Consider the following 10,872-nt stretch of genomic DNA (forward strand, 5'->3'; position numbering starts at 1 on the left):
TTTATTTCAGGCTCATTCTATAAATTCTTAGAGAGAGGCCAGGGTGACTATTTCTTAGGCTATGAGAAACTGGGTCAAAAGCCTATAGAACAATTTAAAAATGAAATGCTTTTAAACTATTTTTTCAAACTTTCGTCTCTAGCACCAATCAGTGTTTAAACATAATACTATGATTATGTATATTCTGCATAGGAGTTTGAACATATAAGACGTAGAAAACACACAATTTTAGTCCACTCCAAAATAGAAACATGAAGAATGTTTTATATATATGCACATATATGTAGAAATAAACTAGAAAAAGATTCTGTTGAGGTGTTTTAAAGTATAATTACATCATTTTGATATCACAAGTTTCAAAGAGCTAGTTTCCTTACATCATTTACAATTTTTTTTTGGTTTGTTTTAGATTTTTACCATAGGGAGCATATGCTAGCTAGAGACAGAGAACAGTGAACAGGAAGATAAGAAATCACTCCCCAAAGGGATGGCCAGTGGTCATGACACAATCACTTCTCTTCCATCCTCCCCTCAGGATTTTGGTAACATAAGAGCATGTGCCCAGCATGACCGTCAAGCCACCAGGTCCAGGATTCTATCGACAATCAACTATGTGGGAGTCTAGCACCTTAATCACCACATCATCTGCTGGCCACCATCAATTACAATTTTTATCTTTTGATGGAAAAGTTATACTACAACTTACATATTTTCATCTATTGACACATTTTTCTTGTGATCTTTTCCCTTGGTTGTCCTCTAGCCTACCCCTTTTTATAAATTTTTATTTTTAAAATCTTTTTGTTAGAATTTCTGATTTACATGTAATAATAATATATTTCCATGGGATATGGTGTGGTTTTTCACAATGTGTAATAATTAGACCAAGGAAATACACATATTTACTAATTCCAACATTTATTATTAATTTGTATTTTGCACATTTGAAATTTGTTATACCAGTTCCTTAAAAATATGTATTATTGGATTGCTGGAAAAGTCATGCTTCATTTTTGCAACAGATGGTGCTGCGTTCATTTTTGGAAGTGCTGGAGTCATTCGCATCTATGTTATTGCTCTGTCATTTGATAGCTGACAGGTCTAGTTTCATTCTAGCAATTTGGTTGAATTTCAGAGATTTTACAAGTTGAAATGCAAGACTGTGTATTTTCACCAAGTCTTACTGTTTTAGTTCTGTAAAGGGGAGAACACTCATCAAGCTTGTGAAAATTTACATCCAGTTTACAGTGACAATGCTCTATAAGGACGTCAGTGTCAACGATGGTCCATGAAACGCCGCGCTGGTGATTTTGATCTCAAAGATGCTCCTTGGTCAGAGAGGCCCTCTGAGGCAGATGATGACAAAATGAAGGCATTCATTGAATCAAACGCATGTTGTATGACCCAAGAGATTGCAGAAACATTGAACAGCCATCGTTCAAGTGTTCACGACCACCTGAAGAAGCTGCGATATGTAAGCAAGCTTTATATTAGAGTTCCTCAGGAACTTAAAGATGTTTGTTTAACAGAGCATAAAAACATTGGCGATATGCTCATTAGAAATGAGAGAAATGATCCTTTTTTGAAGTGACTGATAACTGCTGAGAAGTGGATGGTTTACAACAATTCGGTGCACCAACAGTCTGGTCCCCATGCGATGATTCGCCTCAAATGACACTGAAAGCAGACATTCATCAGAGAGAGGTTGTGCTCTCAGTGTGCTGGGATTTTAAAGGTGTCATGTTTTTTGAGCTCCTACCAAGGAAACAAACAATCAATTTGAATGTGCACTGCCAGCAATTGGACAGTTTGAATGAATCCATCATCCAGAAACATCCAGAGATCATCCATCATAAAGGAGTTGTGTTCAGCCTTTTATAATCTGCATATAATGTAGAATAATAATATGCTTGATAGCTTTATCTGAGTAAGAAAAATAAAATAAAATATAAAATAAAATAAAATAGAATAAAATAAAGGAGTTGTGTTATGTCATGACAACATGGGACCACACACAAGTTTGATCACACCTCAAAAATGATCAGAGCTTGGCTGGGATGGGTTGCCACACCTACCACACTCCTCACTGTGTACTGTCAGACTTCTCTTATCGTTCTCTTTAAAACTTGAATGGTATAACATTCAATTCAGATGAGGCTGTAAATCAGCACATTATTTAGCTTTTTGATGTTAAAGACAGGTCCTTCTATGAATAAGGAATTATGATGCTCACTAAGAGATGCCAAAAGAGTATTAAATAAAATAAGCAATATATCATTGATTGATCTCTCTTTTTTATATAAATAAGTGACCTTTGAAAAACATAGAAAATATATCTCATGACTTTTCTGACAACCCAAGAAATTGTCACCATCATATTTTACTGTACTGTACTGTGCTATACTCTTCTATAACCCTTCCACATGTTTACATGCACTCTTGCATTTGTTAACCATGCTCCTTTCATATCCCAATCTTGGCCCCTTTGCAACATCTGGATTCCACAATGACACTCTCTACATATAAGCAATTCAAACTTTCAACATCATAATACACAATCGGTCTGAATAGAAGATCTTGAAGGAAGACATACAAGTGGCCAAAAAAGCATAAAAAGAAAGTTTGACTTCACTAATCATAAGGAAAATGCAAATCAAAACAAAATGAGGTATTACCTCACCTGAGTTAAAATGGCTACTATTAGAAAAGAAGAGAAAAGAAAAGAATAGCCAGTGCTGAGAAGATTGTGAAGAAAGGGGAAACCAAGTGCACTGTTGATAGGAATGTAAACTAGCATAGCCACTATGGAAATCAGTATGGAGGTGACTCAAAAAATATGTTAAAAAAATGGAACCAGCAGTTGGTGTAATGGCTATGTCGCTGGACTCTCATGTAGTCAACTGTTAAAAAATACCTATTTAATGACTGCAGTAAACTGTATAGCCTCAGCTGGGTGTACTTGATCGTATATTCATTCTACTCAAAGCTTCACACCTAAAGTCAGACATGTGTTCACAGATAGGTATATAGCAGCTGAACTTGCCATTGAAAATAGTTAGATTAATTAAGAGATTTTGTGCATCAATAAAATATGGGGGGGAAGGAATGGAAAACAACTGTAGACACCAGAGACGGTGTGGGAGGAGGGTGAAAAATGGCAGAGGGTGAGAAGTAGGGGGGAAAATATTATATATTTGAATATATATAATATATGAATATATACATACTATATATAATATATATACATAATATATACATAATATATATGAATATATACATATATTTATATACATATATATAAATCTATTTATATACATATATATATATGAAACAAAAAATGGAAAATTATTTATCAATGATAACGTGTATGATTAAGCCCCTATGCAGTGTATTCTGGATGGGAAATCAAATTTTGTATGTTGTGATGATGCTCAGTGAATGAATGTAAAATAAATTAATTTAAAAAATAAAAGAAAAAAAATTCTCAAATACACAGGGATGCAAGTATGCTTTCCAGTGAGTTCATACACATAGAGAAGTGAAAGTATCCTAGATATTAAATTCTATTATGTATGATGATAAAAAAATCAGACTAAAAGCAGAACAACTGCATGATCTAGGAATCTCATTACTGGGTATATATCTAAAAGATAAGAAATATGTCTAAGATATCTGTATTTATTGCAGGTAGTCACAATAGCTAAGATATGGAATCAACCAAAGTGCCCAACATTGATAAATGGATAAAGAAACTGTGATATATATATTGTCAACAGAGTAATACTCAGCCATGAAAAATAAGAACTTATTTTGGTCATTTTGGGCAAAATGGATGAACTTGGAACAGTTCATGTTAAATGAAATACATTTAGCAAATACTATATATCCTCACTTAATAGGTACCACGAATCTTTTGTAAAGTTTACTTCTTTCTTTTGAGATAGAGTGACAAGTACCCAACAGTGTTCTCACATTGCAATCCACCCCCAGCCTCAGCCAACCCCTCATGAACACAGTTATGCCCAGCATTTTCAAAGAGGTTTCCAGACACAAATGTGGACCCTTCCCATGTGGCTCAGCCTTGCGCCACCACCTGCCCTGATTTTTCTCTTTTGTCTGTACTCCTATTCTTGCCATGCCACCTGTGACAATATCCTTATAGCATATTTTAAAAATACAAAAGAAAAACAGAATAGAAAGTTTTGTTGATAATTATAGTTAGTATTTATTAACTGCTTCTTATGTGCCAAGAGTTTGTTTTTTGCTGTTGCTTTTTTTTTTTCTCTATAGGGTGCACATGTTCTTGCCAGAGACAGAAAGACAGAAAGAGACAAAGAGAGGACAAGTGAGAAATCACCCCTTAAGAGGAATGGCCACACTGCAATTTCTTCTTCTCCAGTCTCTTTGGGATTTGTGAGTACACATGTACATGTGCCTGGCATGTACATTTCCAGGCTGCTGGGTCCAGGGCTTGTATCATTCAGTCAGCCTTGTGAGATCCAGCACCTTAACCCCATGCCACCTGCTGGCCTGAGTTTGACTGTTTAGTTTGTTTTTAAATTTTCTCTGTTTGGCTTTTTTTTTTTTTTAATGGTTTTATAGATTAGGAAACCAAGCTTTAGAAAGGTTAAAAGGTTAAACTACTTTTCCAAACTAATTCTACTAATAACGGATTATACAAATAGAGAAGTGTGATACTTTTCCATACTCATCATATGAGTGCCTGAAAGCTGGCACGCTTGACAAAATTCAAGAAGAAAACAAAGCAAGGTTAATCAAAATTTTATGTGACACAAAAGTCATTAGAAGTGAAGACACAAAGACTTGGAGGAAACTATTCTTATGTTTAGATTCAATGAAATATGAGAAGGCACGTACAAATGTGTTTGGACAAAGAGGGAACAAACTAATGGTTACAGACAGAATAGAAGAACCCAGGAAGACCTCTCTGTTCAGATTCTTCTAGACCTCTCTGTAGTATTCTCTTTTTCTGAGTATAGGGCAAGATCCTTCTAGAATAATGGTCTTATGACTTACAGACAAAGTAGGTCAGAGAATTTTCTTAAAAGAGATTTTTGCTATAGGGTGCATGCACTCGCTAGAGAGACTGAGAGACAGAAAGCAAGAAATCACCCCTATAGAGATAGAGAGAAACAAAGAGACATAAAATGAGAAATCACCCTCTAGGGGGATGGGATGGCCATGCTGCAATCCCTTACTCTCCCTTCTCCTCTTGAGATTTTGGGCATGCACACATATGCCCTGGCATGCATTTTAAGCCACAGGGTCTAGGACTAGAACCATGGTCAATGACATGAGAGTCCAGTGATGTAACCATTACATCATTTGTTGGTTCTGGTCAGAGAATAATTTTTATTTATTTATTTATTTATTTATTTATTTATTTATTCATTCATTCATTCATTCATTCATTCATTTATTTATTTATTTAGGCCAGTTCCTACACAGAAAGATGGAAGAAAGTTAAATGGCTGGCTTTGGGGGAGTAGAGTTCTAGTTTCTATTGAACATCTTGGAGAAGAGGAATTCTAGTTTCTCTCTCTTGTCTTGAGAAAGAAAGAGAATAAGAGAAAAGTCAGGAGAAGGACGGAAACAGATTTTGCCTCCAAGTCCCTTTTAGTGCCCTTAAATTCTAAGTATTCTGCAGGCCAAAATCCCATTGTTTGTGGTATAACTTTCTGAGCCCCAAAGTGACAGAGTCATAATTAAATCCAAGTTGATCTGATTCCAGTTATTGATCTCTTCACCATAGCAGAACCAAGAGGGACTAGATTAGGGGAGTCTTTGGTCATTTTCTAGACTTGATAGTTAGAACCAGAAACTGGGTAAAGAATTCTCCAAATACACCAACTGCGTTAGGTCGAACACACACAAAGAAAGAACCCCAAATGCAGATTTTCTCAGCTGCAAAATATTAGTTTGACTGAAGATCAAGATCATCTCCACAGTGTTCCTCAGGTATGCTAAAATAATCCCCTCAAATAGATCTCAGGATTTACATAAATTTAAATAACTTGCTTCAACTGCAAACTAATCTCATGCCAGTCTTCAAGATAGTTCTAAGTTTCGGGGAACCAGCAGTTAGCGTAATGGCTATGTCGCTGGACTCCCACGTAGTCGACTGCGGTTCGCGTCCTGGACCCAGTGGCTTAAAACTCATGCTGGGCGCGTGTGCGTGCGTGCCCAAGATCCCGAGAGGAGAATGGAGGAGAAGGGATTGCGGCGTGACCATCCCCCCTGGGGGATGATTTCTCGCTTTCTATCTCTATGTCTCTCTCTGTCTGTCTGGCGAGCGCACGCGCCCTATAGCAAAAATCTCTCCAAAAACAAAACAAAACAAAAAAAAGATAGTTCTAAGTTTTTAGTGACCTTTAGAAATTGAATCAATGCCTTACCTTCACTTCCTCAGATTTTCTAATCCTTCTTCTCCAAAGAGAAATAGCTGAATAATTTTGAAGTATGTCAAAATAGTTTCTTTGGTTATTCTTTGGCCAAACTCCTCTAGTCAAATCTGCATTCCACTATCAGTTTTCACACTTCACTACATGGTTAAATTTTAAGCTGCTATTCCCAAGAGGATTTGTAGTTAGCCTCACCTCTACCTGAAAAATAAAATAATTGTCTTATTCTGGATTAATTTTAGGGATCTCTCAACTTTCCACATGCCTGGGGAATCGCACATGTAAGGCCAGTTGAGGCTCTCAGAATTCTCTAAATCCCCAAAAAAGAGATTAGAAAGTATAGTGTACACGCTTACATGTGTGTGTGCTTGTTGGATTGTGAAGAGAAAAAATTAGCAAAGGGAGAGGGAGAGAAAAACAACACACAGTGATGTTGTTTGTGAAGTTTATGATCCTCTCCACTCAATGCTTTTTAAAATGGAGGACTTTCCATATTTAGATTTTTGAGAAGGTACAAAATCTCTGATTTTCTCCACAGAAATACTTCCTTGAATTTTGGAGAATTGCTATAAATTAACCTCAAACATTATTATAAGCCAGCCTGTGGCACTGTGATTAAGGCAGCTGGATCCCACGAAGTCTACAGCACAGTTCAAGTCCCAGACTGGGTGGCTTGAGAAACATACCAGGAGTGTGTGCAAGCATGTCCAAAATCCTGAAAGGAGAGAGAGATGGAAAAGGGATTGTGGCATGGCCATTCTCAATGGAGGAGTTTCTTACTTTCTCTATTTCTCTATCTCTTTTCTTTTTGTTGAGCACATGAGCTCTCTGGCAAAAAAAAAAAAAAAAAAAAAAAAGACAAAAAGACAATGTAGCTAAAACCTTAATTGGTAAGCCAGCAGATGGACTGGAGGTTAAAGTGGTTGGATCCACAATGGACAACTGCACAGTTTGAGTCCTGGACCTGGTGGCTTAAAAACCATGCTAAACACATGTGTGTGTACCCAAAATTAGGAGAGGAGAATGAAGAAGGAGGGATTATAGCATGGCTATTCTCTCTGGAAGGTGCTTTCTCACTTTCCCTCTCTTTCTGTCTGTTTCTGGCAAGCACACATGCCCTACATCAAAGCTTAAAAACAAAACAACAAAATGTAAGTGGTGTTTATTTAAAATTTATTCTGCAAATAATTTGAGCAATTTTCAATTGTGCTAAAAAAATGAGAGAAAATCTACCTTGAGAAGTTGTGATTATGTCTTTGTGTTTCAGGGTTCCATCTTAGATCTGCTTTTTTTCTGCACTCATGAATAACATTTTTTTTCCTTTGGAGAGGTTTTTGCTATCGGGCTGTGCACTTGCCAGAAAGACAGAGAAAGACAGAGAGACAAAAAATGAGAAATCATGCCCCGGGGAGGGGGGTGGGGGGATGGCCACACTGCAATCCCTTCTCCTCCATTCTCCTCTTGGGATCCTGGACACACATGCACACGCACCCGGCATGAGTGTAAGTCACCAGGTCTGGGACTCAAACCGCGGTTCACTACATGGGAGTCCAGCGACATAAGACTTTACGCCAACTGCTGGTTCCCATGAATAACATTTAAATGGAGCTTCAATTATAAGCACTTTCCTAAAATATCTACAATTCCAAAGCAGTACCCTAAAATTTAGACTCATATATCATATTTCCTGCTAAAGATTTCCACTCAGGTAATTTGCTGGTATCTTAACATGACACGCTAAAAACATAACTCATCATCCTTTCTCCAGTGACCAGATAAGACCTTTTAGATGTATATAGATACTGGGGTTAGGTTAACATTAATTTCTGAGCTCCCAAAATGCCAACAGCACACCAGTTTGCCTGGAGATTATGAAGATCAGAGGATAAAAGGAAGTAGACCGAGTTTGTCTCCCAACATAGTATAGTGAGGACCACAGTTCAATGAGCATGTCCTATATTCCTGAATATATAGTTGGCGTATATAAATTTATTAAGGTAGAATCCTCACACTGTTTTTATAATTGATTAAATGAGGTTTATAGGAGAAGCTAAGAAGTCCCTGAGGGTTTGCCTCCCTACAGAAAGAGTAATCTGAGACCAAAATAAACAGAGATTGGACCAAATTTTCTCCACATTTTTACATATTCAGTATCAGTTTCATACCCCAAGTAATTCATGGAAGCAGTCTCAGAAGTTTTTCACAAGTATCTATAAAAGATCCTGTCCCTCCAACTGCATCTGTACCATTTCTCTCCTTGTGAGATGCCTATGATGTTGTTTGGAGAACCACAGTTCTTTTGTCTCACCACGAATTTGGAACATATTTGCTATTATGTTCTCTCCAGTGTTATCAATTTATACCATGAGGTATAAATTGCATAAGATATTGGTGAGTTGTGATGGGAAGGATCTTCTTGTTCCAACTCTAGGCCTTACTGGGTTACCAGTGTCTATAAAATATCTCTTCTTGTGCTCAAGCCTTCTAGATTCTTCTGAATGGGCTCTCAGTTCATACATTTTTCTCTAGGAGGCGCAGAACTATTTCAAGTCACATTGTTCTGGGTGAAAATTATTTTATTTTCTTCTAAATTCTGATTTCTTATCACTTAGGTTCTCCCTCAATTAGGTTCCCTCAAAATTTTTTTTTACCTATTTATTAATATCCGTGCATATGAATGTAAAAAACACCTAATGGAAATTGTAGAGGGGAATAAGAACAATCCACAAATGTTATTATCATCATTCCAATTACTCAGGTGAAAGGCTGATGATCATAATAGAGTCTCTTCCAAATGTTTTCATTTCAATGATTTGTTCCATCTACTCAATCAGTGTTACATATTTTTCAAGTCTATTCTTTATGTTAATTTACACAGCTACATTTCTCAGGACTTGATTTCTTGCCTAGATTACCTATGTAAACTTCCAAGTCATTTCACGTGTTTCATTCTTCTGTGTCTCCCAGGACTGTATCCTCCTCTTATTAATGCATGAGTTGGAATGCATTTCTATCCTTAACTAGAAGTCCTCCAATAGCTTCCTGTTGTCTTTAGGAATATGAAATCCATCTATTTTAATAAGATATTCTTTAACACTTAAGTCAGAGTCTGGCAAGGTAAAGGTGATAAGGTAACATAATCATAAGCTCAAATAAACACTGATCTGCATGTTTGAAATTTCTAAAGATGAAGGTCTTTGAAAATATAGTGTATTCTAGGGAAGGACATGGATGTTTTTGGTGCAGCCAACATACACTCCTGGTTGTCACTAGAGGTCATGACTAATTTCCAGAAAATTGTGACTTAAAAGACAGGCATTTTTTTCTAATCACCATTGCCACCACTTCTGCTTATAAAGCATCAACATCTTGCTTGCCACCATATAAGAACTAATTACTATAACTCAGCTACAGATGGTTATATCTTTCCTGAAGCATCAGCGTTAATCTAAAAGCTGTCTCTCCTGAGTGTGATGCCGGTTTGCTTTGTTAGTTACCAAAGTTTTATCTCATTTGACTCTATAATTGTTATTATTATTTTAGGTTTTTGTCATAGGGTGTGTGTACTCACCAGAAAGAGACACAGAGAAGGAAAGTGAGAAATGATTCCCCAGGGGGGTTGGCCATGCCACCATTCCTTCTCCTCCATTCTCCTCTTGAGATGAGATTTTGGGCATGCAGGCAGAGACATCCAGTGTGATTTTCAAGCTGCCTGATCCAGGGCTTAAACTACAGTCGGCCATGTGGGAGTCCAGCACCTTAGCTACCATGCCAACTGCTGGCCCCGTAGTTGGGATATTTTTAAAAATCACTTGAATATTTTTCTTATAGGGAAAATTTTAAGAGTCTGCTGGGAATTCCCTTTTGTTTAATGAAGCATGTACCCTGCCCCAGTCTCTTGCATTTCTCTTCCATGATCTGAAATGCACTCGCCATCTTCATGATTCATGTACACTCTCTACCAGATTCACTTATACATATAGACTTGGATATTTAACTTAAAACAAGGACAAGAATATCTATTAGTTTTCTAGGTGTTTAATAGACGTGTTCGAGAACTTAAGACAGATGTATGTGCTCATGCAATAGCAACAGTTCAGAGTGAGTACCAGAGTAGTTGGACCTATGTGGGTCTTCATGGGTCTTCAGCGGGAGCTAATTGAACAAAGTCTCTGCCACTAACACAGTTTGGCAGCCTATGAGATTGGACTTGAGTGATACAGAGAACACTTTAGATCTAATAAGCAGAACTTTGACAGAAATCTCCACTGGAGACTTGTAGCTCTTCACCAAGTTTCACGACATCAGTGAGTAACACGTGTCTGCAACCTTGCACAGAGAGTCCAGGTACCTGTGAGAAATGATGGTCAATGATGCACAAATATATGTCTTTGTTTCTAACCTTTCCAGAGTTCTGTTGCTATGTAACAAAATATTTGTGGTAGGGAAA

Source organism: Tupaia chinensis, unplaced genomic scaffold, assembly GCF_000334495.1.
Source record: "Tupaia chinensis unplaced genomic scaffold, TupChi_1.0 Scaffold000687_1, whole genome shotgun sequence".
In the NCBI taxonomy this organism is placed as follows: domain Eukaryota; kingdom Metazoa; phylum Chordata; class Mammalia; order Scandentia; family Tupaiidae; genus Tupaia; species Tupaia belangeri.